Source organism: Panthera onca, chromosome C1, assembly GCF_046562875.1.
Source record: "Panthera onca isolate mPanOnc1 chromosome C1, mPanOnc1 haplotype 2, whole genome shotgun sequence".
Classification (NCBI taxonomy): domain Eukaryota; kingdom Metazoa; phylum Chordata; class Mammalia; order Carnivora; family Felidae; genus Panthera; species Panthera onca.
The window spans coordinates 72,760,075-72,776,567 of record NC_138346.1 but is presented as its reverse complement, the minus strand read 5'-3'; the positions used below and the strand labels follow the sequence as shown (position 1 = coordinate 72,776,567).

Sequence of the window (16,493 nt, the reverse complement as noted above, 5' to 3'; positions counted from 1 at the left end):
TGATGTCTAATCTTGACATGTCTCATTTTTAACCTCTCTGTATAAATCTGGCCTTTCTGAGTGCCTCTTCCTTATTAAAACCCACATTCAGGGGAGTGAGGGGGACTTAAAACACACACACACACACACACACACACACACACACACACACACACACACACAATCCATGTTCACCCTTAAGCTCCAGGTCACGGAACGGTCTTGATCATCTTCTTAACTGTATCTTTTAATAATATTTCTGGTTTGCTTTATTGGATTCTCTTTTCTAATTGTTAAGCATTCTTAAAGATTTTGTCCAGCTATCTTTTTTTCCCCTGTATTCTTTCTTTCTGTTATTCATGTGTTTTCACTGTTTTAACTATCACTTCTATGCAAATAATTGGTAAACTAAGATTTTAGCTCCTTGAGAACAAAAACTGAATCTGATTTATCTCAGCATCCCCAATACCTGGCATGTGTGAAACATAATTGGTACTTAAGTAACAAATGTTTCCCATGTTATATTTTTGGTCACGTTCTTTTACTTCACATCCCCCACCTACGTAACGGTTTTTTTTTTTTTTTTAACTTCTTTTGCCTTTTATAATCTTATCTATCTTAACTATTTCAAAAACATATTGCCCAAGAAGTATTCCTGAATTTCCCAGACATGTTTTGGGGTTTTTTTTGAACTTTCATGATTATTTGCAATCTTTTACCATACTACATTTCTAGAATGTAAAGTTATAAAGAAAAAAGCCATCTCTTAATCATTTTTACTGTCTTTAAAACATTGCATAAAACAAACTGTTATCAGTTGCAAGGGCAATGCTTCCTAATACCTGCATACAGACAGCTAAAATGGTCGTTTTCTTTGTTTCCTTCTTCTTTTAAAAGGCTAGAACAACCAGGAATTATTTGAATGACTGAAAATACAGTTGATCCTTGAACAACATAGAATTAAGGGGTGCCACCCCTCCTCCCACCCCCTGCAGGTGAAAATCCACCTATACCTTTTGACTCCTTCCAAAACTTAACTACTAATAGCCTATTGTCAACTGGAAGCCTTACTGACAACATAATAGTCAAAATTAACACATATTTTGTATGTTATCTATATTCTATACAATATTCTTGCAATTAAAATATTACAAATGTTAAGGGGCACCTGGGTGGCTCAGTCGGTTGAGTGTCCGACTTCAGCTCAGGTCATGACCTCACGGCCTGTGGGTTTGAGCCCTGCATCCGGCTCTGTGCTGACAGCTTGGAGCCTGAAGCCTTCTTCGGATTCTGTGTCTCCCTCCCTCTCTGCCCCTAACCCACTCGCATTCTGTCTCTGTCTCTCTCAAAAATAAATAAATATTAAAAAAATTTTTTAATATTACAAATGTTAAAATCGTAATGAAGAGAAGTACATTTATAGTACTAAACGGTATTTATTGGGGGAAAAACGTCTGTATAAGGGGACCCACACAGTTCAAACCGTGTTGTTCAAGGAACAACTGTATATCTCACTTTTTCTATCCTCCAATTATAAAAAGCATTCACAAAGTTACTCAAAGCTCTTTGGGAAATTATATGCTGATTTAAGGACTCTATGTTATGGCTTTAATCTTCTTATACAGCAGGGGGTGCTGTTTATATTACACCCTTGATTCCATCACCAGAACAATATCCTTAGCCTTTAGCTATATTGAAATTTCAAGCTTCTGTTCATAAAGTGACTTTTTATCAGGGACTGGTGGTGGCTCAATGAATGTCATAACTACATTTAAAACAAAGCATATTCTGTATTAATAAAAATAACACAATAATTTTCTTACATGAAGCAAAATACAACATGAGTCAAACAGGTTCTGTTAACCTCATGACTACAAAATAAAGTTATTTGGATATTAGAATGTTCCATTTTTGGAGAAGTAATTTTTTTCTACATTAATATACCTGATATCAGAAGATCCTCCAAAATAAACACTTGTTATGATTAAAATTCTTAAATTTTGCTCTGAGAAAACATTTGCAATCTGATAAATCATGTCATAAGATGAACATACTTTTAGAAGACTACAATTATTCTTTTTAACAGATACTAATATTCAAACATAGTTTCAATATTATGAATGCAACTTTTAGTTTCTATTTTAAGTGGTAGATAATAATGCGCACATCTTGAATAAAAATTAATATACATCTGTAATACCTGAGTTCTGACTTCCATTATAATAAGCTCAATATTTTTTAGCAGAGCTTTTTAAATTCTGCTAGCCAATCTAAAGTAATTTAAAGAAGTTACACAAAATGCCAGTGTCTTGCTAACAAGCCATGGTAACTAACAAAGCATGGTAACTGCAAGTGTCTTTATTAATGTTGGTGAATTTCATGCCAGAACACAATAAGGGTTTTCCCCCCATGAGAACAAAATAGTATAAACACTGTACTAATGCCTTGAACCTAAACTACCACTGAATAAAATCTCCTATCTACTAGAAAAGTCCAGATAGCCAATTGAAGCAAAATAATTAGGGGTACCTGCATGGCGGTTCAGTTGGTTGAGCATTCGACTTTGGCTCAGGTTATGATCTCATGGTTCATGAGTTCGAGTCCCACATGGGGCTCTGTGCTGACAGCTCAGAGTCTGGAACCTGCTTCAGATTCTGTGTCTCCCTCTCTCTGCCCTTCCCCCGCTCACACTCGGTCTGTTTGTCTGTCTCTCTCTCTCTCTCCAAAATAAATAAATATTAAAAAAATAGTTTAAAAATAATTACAAAAAGTATGCTAAAGCATTTAATCTTTTTAAAAATCAAGGAGACTGCTTACTGTGAGAGAACTCCACATGTTGCCTTTTGTGCACTAGAAATAAAAATATCTTTAATCTTTCATTGCTTCCCAAACTTGTTGCAACATGTCTTCAAACTCTTGTCTCCACTTACTTAAAATTATAAGCATAATTTTACAGCATTGCGAAATCAGCCTTTGCTATACAGGTAGGCTTACTTCTGCATAATCATCAAAACTGGCAGCACATTGAAATAAAGGTTATGTGCGTATATTAACACTAGTAATGACTAAGTGTAAAAACAACTTGAACATCATCAAAATCACTGTAAATTCAAGAAATGCTCAAATGATTGGCTCACATGTTAAAATCCTTAAATATATTAATCTTCAAATATTCTAGAACTCAAAGTGTGTAAACTATATAAACTTGATCTCTGATTAGAGAACAGAATTCTATAGTTAATGGTGATAAAACATTTCCCCAAATAAACTTCATTTCATTCCTGCAGTCTCAAAACGTTTTTAGCCAGTTAACCCTTATATTTTAACATTTAAAATGATGCATGGCATGGAAATAAAGTCTTTATTTTTAAGTATTTATTTTGAGATTATTTTAGGACTCACAAGAGTTGCAAAAACAGCAGTCTCAACCTCCCCTATGTTAACATCTTACGTGACAAAAAAGAATTTTCAAAACCAGGAAATTAACCTTGATTAATTAATTAAAATTAAAAATTTATTCAGATCTTTTAAGGTTTAGTTGCTGTACCTCCTTAATTTTCCCTGATTTGTGACAGTTCCTCAGACTTGTCTTTCAAGACCTTGATACATTCAAGAGTACTGGTTCAGTATTTTGTAGAACATCTCTCAATGTGGTTTCTTTAATGCTTTCTCTCAATTTGAAGAGATTATGCATCATTGGGTAGGGTAACCAATGTGCCCTTCTTGGTGCAACATATCTGGGGCCCAAGATGTTGCTATGTGTACCAGAGAGACTAATTCCATCACTCGATTTAAGTTGTGATCTGCCTGGATTTTATGTAAAATTACTATTTTTCCTTTCAAATAGTTGTGGTGTTATAAAATTAGAAAACAAGTCATTAACAGCCTAGGTAACCTTGGGAACAAAAGCTGCCACTCTCTAACACTGAACATGGTAAACAGCTTTTGATTCAGTTTAGCAAATGACTGTTGTTAAAAGATAGGAGCAGTTCCTCTTTCGTAATAAGCATTTTTGTTAGATCCGACGAAAGGATTTAGAGTTCATGGATTAAAATGCTAAAAATATACAATATTTTATATATACTTTTATCTTCAAATCCAACTGTACTTATTTTAGTAATGAAATAGAAAACTAAAAATAATCGAATTCCAAAATCTTATTTTACCTATGTTTTAATAAATAAAAAATACTTACAATGAGCAAAAATTATTAAATCAGCTTTGAAAAACGTACTAAGTGTATTAATTTGCTGGGGTTGCCATAACAAAGTACCACAAACTGAGTGCCTCTGATTACAATTTATCATCACACAGTTTCAGAGGTTGGCAGTCAGAAATCAAAGTGGCTCTAAGGAAGGATCTGTTCCTTGGTTCTCTCTTAGCTTTTGGTAACCTAGGTGTTCTTTGTAGGTCTTTACATGGGCTTCTCTGTGCATGTCTCTGTGTCCAAATTTCCCTCATTCATAAGGATACCAGTCATACTGGTTTAAAACCCACTCTAATAACCTCATTTTAACTTGATCTTCTGTAAGGACTCTATCTCCAAATAGGTCACATTCTGAGATACTGGGAGTTAGGACTCCAGTATGTTTTCTGGGAAGAGACAAAATTTAATCTATAGCACTGGGCTTATTTTTATGAGTACTTAATTGGTTTTAAGATATTACCTTACTTTAGTAATTTACTGTTAAAATTCTAAGTTAAAACTACAAAGTTCTACTCATAAAAGTTAGGTAAAATAATATTTCAAAAATATTGGGTGCTTTGTGATCAAATCCATCATTAAATAAACACACTAAGTTGGAGGAAGTTTAGATACTTGAAAGTTTGAGGGCCTTTATTTATGAAATTTGTAGATATCTACAACATATACAAATCATCTAAAAAGGAAAATAATGGTAGTTTATACTATAATGTAAATATTCAAAGAAACTGGGATAAAACTTTGGCTGTATCCCTAAACCCACAAGAATAGGTCTATCTCATTCCCTTGATGATTCACTAGTGATGTAAACTTAAGCCCTGGGTATCTTCTAAATAAGAAGTTCGAATAAAATAACAACTTTGAACTTGCAGGGTTTTATTTATTCCTTCTGTTTTCAGCAAGGTCAGCTGATACTTTAAGATTCTTTACCATGTGGCTTATAATGCCCATCCCCAGCTAAAATCTGCATAGCCATTTGGTATTACCGAACAAAATATAGCATCATCTAGAAAATGTATTAATTAAAGTTGATTCATCATCTAATTTTCATGTCCAAGTCCTGCAAGTTCATCTCCTTCCTTTCTTCAAAAATTGTTTCTTGAGCATATATTTTGTGCCAATCCCTGAATGGATAAATGTGGATTAAAAAAAAGCAGATATAGTTCCTGTCCTTTAAACACAGAAAAAGGACAAGTAAGTAAAATAACACCAACTGTATAATTAGATTGTGAAGAGTATGATGGAGGAAATTATTAGGGGCAAAAATATATAATAGTGGAACAATTACATAGACACTATGAACAGAGGAGAATTCTCCAATTAGTGTCTTAGGACATTTAACCTGAGACAAACCATAAGAAAGAATCAGCCACATGAAGATCTTCCAGACACAGGGGAAGCATGTTTGAGATCCTGATTTGGGAAAGAATGTTTTATATCTGAAGAAGTGAAAGGCTTAGGAGGCTGAAAGATAATGAGACCAGAGTGAGAACAGTACTGGATCAATTTGATGTAGTCAGAGATTTGATCATGGAGGGTATAGGGTGTTAGGTGTTAGGTCAAAAGGTACCAAACACCCAGCTCAAAAATGGCTAAAGTAAAAAAGTGTATGTATTAACTCACACAATGTAAAAGCTTTGGAAAATATTCACTTTAAATAAGGAAGATTGAAAGTTTACCAGCACCTAATTTCTCTTTCTTCGTTTGGTTCTACTTCCTCAAATGGGCCCTTCCTCAAATGGGCCCTTCCTCCTAGGTTTGTGGGACAAAAGGGTATCCTTTCTCACGAATAACAATCCCAGAATGGAATCCCTTTGTCTTTGATTACTCTGACTTACATCATGTGGCTCTTATTCCTTAGCCAATCACTACTGCCTGAGAAATATATTTGGATTGGCTAGACTGGGTAACACACCACCCCTGGAGTCTTAGGCGAATTTTTTTAAAGTGATTTGTTTTTGGGGGGCAACTTCAGGCAATACTGTAGTAGTAGTGAAGAGGTCACATGAACCATCCATAGAAAATAATTATAAAAATCGGATTTAAAACAACAACAACAAAATTAAAGGTACTGAAAAGCAACCAAAAGCTAAGAAAAGCCAAGGGAGAGTTTAATCTAGAAAAATCGTAATGAGAAGGGGGTAAGAAGCATGACTTTGTGGCTTTCTGGTCCGATATGCTGCCTAAACCTCACAGGTATAACTACAGAAAAGAGCGGAAGAAAACACATCAGGCTTATCAACTAAAGGTGCCAGAGGTCAGAATCCAGGGCTGAGAAAACATCAGGAAATTTATAGGGGAAATTCTGGCAATGAGCAAACCACAGAAAGAATGAGGCCCAAATTCAGAGCTTAAATTATCCAAGTGCCTAGCTACAAGTACACTGTACATGAATAGGGAAGGATTCCAGGGCACTGCGAAATAGCTAGCAGAGAATGAAGAGAAATCTACTCCTGAAAGACAGAGCTACACATAGCAGATCAGCTGAGTTTGATGTATTTCTTTATTGAGTACAATCCCTCACCATGATAAGCTTAGACAGCAGAAAGCCTGAAGTGTCAGAGTACAGAGTCCAAAGCTAGCACAGCAGCTGGAAAGTAGAGGGTAATCTTAGAAGCAAGGAAACCACAGAGAGAAAGAGACTCATCTCTGCCTAAGTACTTGGTTGACCCAACAGTTTTCACAGGCACAGAAGAAACCAGCAGGGGGTTAGTCTACAAAAAAAAAAAACAAAAAACAAAACAGTGGAAAGTCAAAAAACAGAGGATAGATCATCATCAGTATGTTTTTGACCACAATGACATTAAAATGGACATCGATAAAGAATTGAGATGTTGGAAAACCCAAAAGATTCCACCAAAAAACTGCTAGAATTGATTCATGAATTCAGCAAAGTTGCAGGATATAACGCACAGAAATCAGTTGCATTCCTATACACCAAATATGAAGTGACAGAAAGAGAAATCGAGGAATCGATCCCATTTACAGTTGCACAAAAAACCATAAAATACCTAGGAATAAATCTAACCAAAGAGGTGAAAAATCTACACACTGAAAACTATAGAAGGCTTATGAAAGAAATTGAAGAAGACACAAAAAAATGGAAAAAGATTCCATGCTCCTGGATGGGAAGAACAAATATTGTTAAAATGTCAATACTACTCAAAGCAATCTACATATTGAATGCAATCCCTATCAAAACAACACCAGCATTCTTCACAGAGCTAGAACAAATAATCCTAAATTTGTATGGAACCAGAAAAGACCCCGAATAGACAAAGCAATCTTGAAAAAGAAAACTAAAGCAGGAGACATCACAATCCCAGACTTCAAGCTATACTACAAAGTTGTAATCATCAAGACAGTATGGTACTGGCACAAGCACAGACACTCAGATAAATGGAACAGAATAGAGACTGCAAAAACGGACCCACAAACATATAGCCGACTATACTTTGACAAAGCAGGAAAGAATATCCAATGGAATAAAGACAGTCTCTTCAGCAAGTGGTGCTGGGAAAACTGGACAGCGACATGCAGAAGAATGAACCTGGACCACTTTCTTATACCATACACAAAAATAAACTCAAAATGGATGAAAGACCTTAATGTAAGACAGGAAGCCATCAAAATCCTCGAGGAGAAAGAAGGCAAAACCCTCTTTGATCTTGGCTGTAGCAACTTCTTACTCAACACGTCTCCAGAGGCAAGGGAAACAAAAGCAAAAATGAACTACTGGGACCTCATCAAAATAAAAAGCTTCTGCACAGCGTAGGAAACAATCAGCAAAACTAAAAGGCAACCGACAAAATGGGAGAAGATATTTGCAAACAATCTGTCAGATAAAGGGTTAGTATCCAAAATCTATAAAGAACTTCTCAAACTCAACACCCACAAAACAAATAATCCAGTGAAGAAATGGGCAAAAGAAACGAATAGACACTTCTCCAAAGAAGACATCCAGATGGCCAACCGACACATGAAAAAATGCTCAGCATCACTCATCATCAGGGAAATACAAATCAAAACCACAATGAGATACCACCTCACACCTGTCAGAATGGCTAACATTTAACAACTCAGGCAACAACAGATGTTGGCGAGGATGCGGAGAAAAGAGGATCTCTTTTGCATTGTTGGTGGGAATGCAAGCTGGTGCAGCCACTCTGGAAAACAGTATGGAGGTTCCTTAAAAAACTAAAAGTAGAACTACCCTACAACCCAGCAATCGCACTACTAGGCATTTATCCACGGGATACAGGTGTGCTGTTTCAAAGGGACACATGCACCCCCGTGTTTACAGCAGCACTATCAACAATAGCCAAAGCATGGAAAGAGCCCAAATATCCATCGATGCATGAATGGATAAAGATGTGGTATATATATATATACAATGGAGTATGACTCGGCAATCAAAAAGAATGAAATCTTGCCATTTGCAACTACGTGGATGGAACTGGAGGGGATTATGCTAAGTGAAATTAGTCAGAGAAAGACAAAAATCATATGTCTTCACTCATATGAGGACTTTAAGAGACAAAATAGATGAACATAAGGGAAGGGAAACAAAAATAATATAAAAACAGGGAGGGGGACAAAACAGAAGAGACTCATAAATATGGAGAACAAACAGGGTTACAGGAGGGGTTGTGGGAGGGGGGAATGGGCTAAATGGGTAAGGGGCGCTAAGGAATCTACTCCTGAAATCATTGTTGCACTATATGCTAACTAATTTGGTGTAAATTTTTAAAAATAAAAAATAAAATTAAAAAAACTTGAGATGTCAAATTACTGACTTCCAAATAACCCATTGGTGAAAGAAAAATACAAAAGGCAACAAAATATTTTCACTAGAATGATACTGAAAACATCAAAATATGTGGGATACAGTTACAAGTAGTTAACCAAGAAGTTTATAACATTAAATGCATACATAAGAAAAAGAAAAAGGTCTTGAATAAATGACCGAAGCTTTCCTTTTAAGAAGTTACCAAAAAGAAAGAAAGAAAGAAAGAAAGAAAGAAAGAAAGAAAGAAAGAAAGAAATTACACACACAAAAGAAAAAAAATCAGGAAATAATAAAGGACAGAAATAAATAAAACACAAAAGTGAGAAAAACCAATGAAACCAAAAGCTAGTTTGTCAAAAAGATTAATAAAATCGATAAACCTCTAGTCACAAAGAAAAAAAAGGCACAAATTATTAACATCGATAATGAAAGAGGACATTCAAAGGATAAGTTACTATTTGGAACAACTTTGTGCTCATAAAGTCAATGATTTAGATGAAATGGACAAATTCCTTGAAAGACATCAACAACCAAGGCTCACTAACGAAAAACGATAAGCTGAATATATTCTCTATCAATATGTAAAAAGTTGAACTCATGGCTTAATATCTTCCAACAACAATTAAAACAACAACAAATTTTCCAAGCCCAGATGACTTCCACTGGTGGATTCTACCAAAAATTTAAGGAAGAAATAATACCAATTCGATACAAACTTTTCCCAAAAAACAGGTTTTCAAGAAGGAGGAAGAGGTCAACTATGTAAACTCTGCCAAGAGGCTGAGATGAGAATAGAAAAGTAACAGGTATGGGTTGATGTGTACATAAGAGATGAGAAAAAGGAGAAAGCATATGCAACTTTGACTTTTGAGGAATTTGCCTGTGAAGCAAGGCAGAAAATAGGGCAATGACCAGAAGAATAGTTGAGATGAAAGGAAGGTTTTTGGTATGTGTTTTTTTTTTTTTTTTAGGATGGGAGATACTAACAGCATACTTTTATATTGAGGGACATGATCCAGTAAATACAGAAAAATTAATGATATTGTATAGAAGGAATGAAGTCCTTAAAAGTCTTTTAAACATCTTTTTAAAAAGCAATAGGTATTTGCTATTGTCTGTGATGCTTAAGAGCCATATCTTTTGAGTGAAGCATTTTTTCTATTTTGTTTAATTTACATTGTTGTATGGAATAATATATCAAAAGAAATTTGTAATAAGTACATATGAGCTATTAGATGTTCTGAAGAAGAAAACTGCTGAAATTGGTATTAAGTTCATCTATATATACATCAGGAGTTTATTACACTTCACAGGTTGAGAGATATGGCAGAGGGCCTATCACCAGATGAGCTGACGTGCATAGACAATTGGCTCATTTAACATTAGTTCTAACCTCCTTTCAGTGTACCTTCCTGTGATACAGAAGCTGGGCAGCTTAAAACTACATTTACCAGTGTCTCTTGCAGCCAGGATGGATATAGTTTAGATTCTGCCAATCAGATATGTTTGAAAAGAATTAAAACCTGAGTTAATCTGGCACATTAGCAGCACATAATGTGCATGCCTGAGGTGGGTGTACACCTAGGAGGCAACACAGAACAACCTTGGAGGCAGTTATGTCAGTGGTTCCCAAACACTGGATTGCAGCTGAGGTGGTATGATCCATGGAGACATTAGCTGGAACAGTGGTGTCCTGATTGACCCTTAAGCAGGCCAATTCAGTAGTAACGCCCTGAAAGCATGCATGACGACGAGGGAACCAGCTCCTCAATAATTTCATAAGTACCCAATTCCCTATATTAAATCTCTTTCTGCTGAAAACAGCTTTAGTGTTATCATGAGCTGAACTGGCTGAAATATCAACCAACAACCCCAACTGGTGACCATTTCAAAACCAAAAAGCCAATTCAGTCTATCACAACTGGTCTGCTATCTGATTACCAAGGACTCTTCAAAGTAATACTGAAGGAAAGGAAAATGAAATCCTTAAAAATGTATGTATAACCTTGAAGGTTAAAGAGGAGTTCTTAAACTAGGATAACCATAAATAAAAATATTGAGAAATCTGACTACATTAAAATTGGAAGTTCTATTAATCAAAAGACAATTTGGAATAAAAAAAGACACACCACAGACTGGGTAAAGATAGGTCCCACAAATATAACTAACAAAAGGACCAGCATCCAAAATATAAAATACTCCTAAATCTATAGGAAAAAGATACACAATCTGATGGAAAAATGTACCAAAGTCCTAAATAATCACTTCAAGAAAGAAGATCCAAAAGGCTAAAAACATAAAAAGGCACCTCAGTGAGACATTTCATATTCATCACTGACAAAAATCAAAAAGGCTGACAATGGGAAGTGTTAGCATGGATGACAAGCCTCAGGATTCTAATACACAGTTGGTGGAAAAAGAAATTAGTACTACTGGTAAAGTTGGAAGACATTTTCAGAAATGTATGCTTCTATACACTGGGATCCTTGTTTATTGGTCCTAGCATTGTAATTAGCAAAAGTTGGAAACAACTCAAATGTCCACCAACAGGAATATGGATGTATATTCTATTAAGTGCAACATGCAAACAAAAAGATAACTGAGCCTTTTCTCTTTTAAAACTTATTCCTCCTCCACATTTCTCATTACCTCACTCCTGACCCAGTTACTCGAGTCATGTCCGGGCTTCTCTCTCTCTCTAAACATTGCCTTGCCAAATTTGAATAGTCATTATGTCCCATATGTCCCTTCTTCTCTAACTCCTTAATTTGAGCCCATATAATTTCTCACCCAGATAAATATAACTAACTCCTAAAGGTCTTCTTTGCCTCTAGTCTCATTCCCACTGCAAACTGATGTTCAAATGTTGCTAAAGCTTTCATTTTCAAAGCCATGTGATGATAAAACCCTTCTACTTGGATGAAGTATGAATAAAAATAATGGTTATAATTTACTAGGCACCCACTGTATGTCAGGCATTATCTCATTTATCCCTATAAGGCTGCAAAATGGGTGATGTTATATCTATTCTATAGATGAGGCAACTAAAGCTTGAAAGGAGTAAAATGGGGCCCCTGGGTGGCTCAGTCAGATGAATGTCTAACTCTTACTTTCAACTTGGGTTATGATTCCAGGATCATGGGATCAAGCCCCACATCAGGCTCCCTGCTGAGCATGGAGCCTGCTTGATATTCTCATTCTCCCTCTCTCTGCCTCTCTCCTCCCTCACATATGTTCTCTCTCCTTAAAAAAAATAAAAAGATAAGTTAATTACCCAAATTCACACAGTTAATAAGTGAACAAGCCAAGATTCAATTTCAAGTTATTTCGATTGCAAAATCTTTGCTTTTAATCATGACTCTGCCTAAATTCCTAAGCATCGCACATGAAGTTCTAAATGATCTGACAGTAGCCTATTCCCCAGCTTGACTTCCTGTCCCTCTTGCTTCCATTTCACCATGGTAGATATTGCCTATCCCTTACTAGTAACCTCTATTTTCTTCAGCAAAGCAGTATCCTCAGCTAAAAACTTGTTTTCCTGACCTTCCGGAAGCTGAGGTTATGATTCAGAGGAAAGAGATACAAGTGGAAATCTCTGGATGGGGTTTCTGGGAAAGCTCTTTAACAGGGGCCAAAGCAAGCTAGTATGCAACTTTTGCTGCACCCTCACCCCATCTTCTTCCTTCCTAGAAAATTATGCTGTACAGAAATCAGCTCTCTTACAGCCATGGGATATACATGTGAGCATGAAAGCCCCATACTCTAAAAGACAGAATATAAAATTAGAAGCCCAAGTCTGTGATGGCATTACCCACTCCAGGACTGCCTTTCTATGGGCTTGCATGTTTAATTGCCATGTTTTCCTACTCACAGTTAAGCACTGTCATAACCGACATATACCCTAAGTTCAGGTATTTATTGGTCGACTTGCAATTTCCTCGATATATTATGATTTGGTACACTTCTGTAGAGGGAGGTGGCCTGCAAGTAAGACACATATATAAACCAGTCTTTAATTTCTAAAGGAAAAGTAATACTCTGGCTTAAGCCAGAGAATTTTTAAACCATATATTTGTTTTGTGTATTCAGCATTTTTATAAGCTTTTGTTTAAAGCTTCTACCCTTAAAAATGGGTTGAAATTCAGCAACTATTACTGAAATTTCTCAAAGTTTTACCTTTGTGTTAGGTCAATGACCACAAATCTCAAACAAATTTGATAAAGTTTAATTGTGGAACTATTCTCTTAGCTTTTACTCAGAGTCAATATGTGGAATAATCTGAGTATCTGTGAAATTGGTATGTAGGTACTATTTGGTTTTTTTATACAAAAGTTCTGGTGACATATTCCACATACCACTCAGGGCTAGAAAAAAAGGTTTATTTTTCTTCTGAAGAACTGATATACTTACTAACAGTGGTGTATGAGTCATGTAACACATTATGTATTCCTTTTATTCTTAGCGACTAGTTTGGTAAGTTTTTTGGTCCAATATCAGTGGCTTTGTTTGGCTAACACCTTTTTACCTTTTAGAGCCTATTCTTTGATATTTTAGGTATTTTGTGTTTGCTTATTGTGCCAATACATTTATTGAAAGCTGTTTCAAATTATTTTTTAGAAATAGGTAAGTTCTTTTTTAAAAATTATAACTTAAAGGAAAAAGAAATATTACTCTTCTGATATGACCAACAAAAACCCATATGCAGATACCCTTAATCAATAATTATTGCGATGTTGTTTTCTATCATAGTTACTGTAATAAAATTGAAGGTGTGTTGTGAGAGGCAATCCTCCCAGGTTTCTGCATATTATTGCTGGGTATGCCAAGAATGCAAAGCCTTGACTGCTCTGTAAGCAGACCATTTCTCAGGATTGCATTTGCAGGGAGCAACCCTGAAGGATGAAGCAGCATCTTCCTCAAGACAGAGCAGGTTTGCTTTCATTTAATATGAAAGCATTGGATTCCTCAAGTTTGGTATTCCTCAGCTGCAACACAAACACACTTATAAGATTTATAAGATTCAACTGGGCCATTGTGTTGCCTCTTTAGGACTTGGGAGGCATGGGGAGCCAAGGCCAACATGATACTCATGCTATTTGCTGCGAAAGAAATAAAATGTCTGACCCAGGAGTCTCATGTCTTCTGCCAGCATGCACAATAGGGACAGGCTAACTTGGAGGTGGGTTTAGTCCCAACCCCCAACAAGGTATTCACTCAAAAAAATTAGTTGATCATTCAAAGTTTGAAAGCAGGTTTGAATTACATCCTTTGTAACTCAGAGGAATTCCTACAGACATACCATTAATGAAGATGATGGAGAAAGGCCAATTAAAATAACTGTTTAAATCAACAGAATGTCCTCAAAGGATCCATTAAAGAACTGGTGAGGCTTTGACATTTTAAAGATGAAAATGGTTTTGTTGTCGCTATACATCAAATAAATTGAGGAGATTCAAGTTGTTTAAGACAAAGAGTCTAGATTCATTAACATTCTATGATCTTGTTATAAATGAAGAGAGTTATCAGAATGAATGGGCCAAAAACAATGAATCAAATAAGGGAAGATAGGAAAATATGATAAATAGAGCTATGCAGGACAACTGAGCATTCTCTTATGCAACCCATCGGTTGTAAGTTAATATAAGGCTTTACTTTAAACATAAACCACAACACTGTGAAAGCTAAAAACAAAAAAGCATTTTCTTAGAAACTGAAAAAACTCATGTTGCACATACTGAAAGTATGATATGTTAATAACTAATATATGTCTGAATAAACATAGAAGTAAAATATGCTTTCATTCAATATAAGCAACTCACCATAAAAATTCTACAACTTTCAAGTTGGTAAATAAATGATAAAAATGATTTTTTTTTCTAGACAACAAAATTTCTGACGTAGAAAATGAAAAAAATTCATGCTGCATATACGGAAAGTATAATGTGTTAATAACGAATATGTTTCTGAATAAATATAGAAATAAAATATGCCTTCATTCAACATAAGCAGCTCAACATAAAAAGTCTATGACACTTTCAAGTTGGCAAATAAATGTAAAAAGTGAATTCTTTCCTAGATAAGGGAATTTCTGATGTTACTTTGCAACTCAGCATACCCCACCCCTTTTGCAACTCTCAACCACCACTAACAAAAAATAGTGCCCAACATGTTGTAAGTGTCCAAAGTTATAAGCAGTTTAAGTGTCACTAATTCAGAAAACTAAGAAATTGGTAACAGCAAAGTGTCCAGAAAACTCATAGCCCTGTACTCAAGAATTGAAACCTTCAACATTAAAAAAAAAAAAAAAAAAATCTCTAGAAACACTATATAAAGACTAATACAAAGTAAGACAAGCAGATTGGAAGATACACTGAAATGAGCCGACAACAAAGGAAATAAAAAGAATTATAAAGCGCAGGAAAGAATAATTACAAAAGTACAACTGTGTACAATCATTTAGACAAACTAAGATAAAATGCCAATCACAGCATCACTATTTTTGAACACAGCATATTGTCAAAGGCATTCATCATTTTATATATAAGGGAAGTGTGCATGAAGTTGTGAACTGACTCAACCAAGAATGTACAGGATGCAGGATAGGGATTTCATTTATTATTTTTATTTTTTTTTTATTAAAAAAAAAATTTAACGTTTATTTATTATTGAGAGATAGAGACACACAGAGCGTGAGCAGGGGAGGGGTAGGGAGAGGGGGAAACACACAATCCGAAGTAGGCTCCAGGCTCCGAGCCGTTAGCACAGAGCCCGATGTGGGGCTCGAACTCACAAACTGCGAGATCATGACCCAAGCCGAAGTCGGTCGCTCAACCAACTGAGCCACCCAGGCGCCCCTCATTTATTATTTTTAAATAAAAGGCTATTTTATCTTACTTATTTTGTAATCCCTAAGAAAATTCTAGAAAATTGTTCTGATAAATCAATGACAAAATGACATCCTTCTTATCATTCCATTGATTAAAAGAAATCAAAATAATTGAATAAGTATATATTTGACAATTTACTAAGGTATTTTGTTAGCAAACATTCCATATTTATCCAAAATTATAAATCTAATTTTGAAAAAGATATCATTTAGTTCTTTGGCTTATAAACATATGAAATAATCTATATGATAAAAAAATATTTAACTTTAAAACCTTCCTAGTGATAAAGGAATGAGTTAACCCTTTAGCATTTTCCTTTTTTTCTTTTAAAAAAAAAGGAGGTATTCTACCAAATCTGCGTTTGGGCAAAGAATGATTTTGGTCAGTAATTAAAAACACCTTCTATAAAATTAATCAAAATTTATGATATTTTCACTTCTGAAATCGAATTTTTATTATTGTCTTTTTAGCAGTCTGAACTTTGTTCATGTTTAAGAGAAACTTGTCATGCTATTAATTTTTAGACTATTTTCCATCGAGTAGATGATCTCCTTTAGTACACATCATGAACTGGTGTAGTTGGGAGTTTGGTGAAAGATATTTCAAATAGCAGAAGCAAATTTAGAACAAAAGG

The 16,493-nt window shown here is 35.1% G+C and overlaps 1 protein-coding gene across 24 annotated transcripts in view; it reads right to left on the bottom strand.

Annotated features, from left to right (window-relative positions):
* Positions 1-16,493, bottom strand: part of BAZ2B (bromodomain adjacent to zinc finger domain 2B) — a 434,969-nt gene that overhangs the window by 124,320 nt on the left and 294,156 nt on the right. The gene's annotated exons all lie outside the window — the stretch shown is intronic.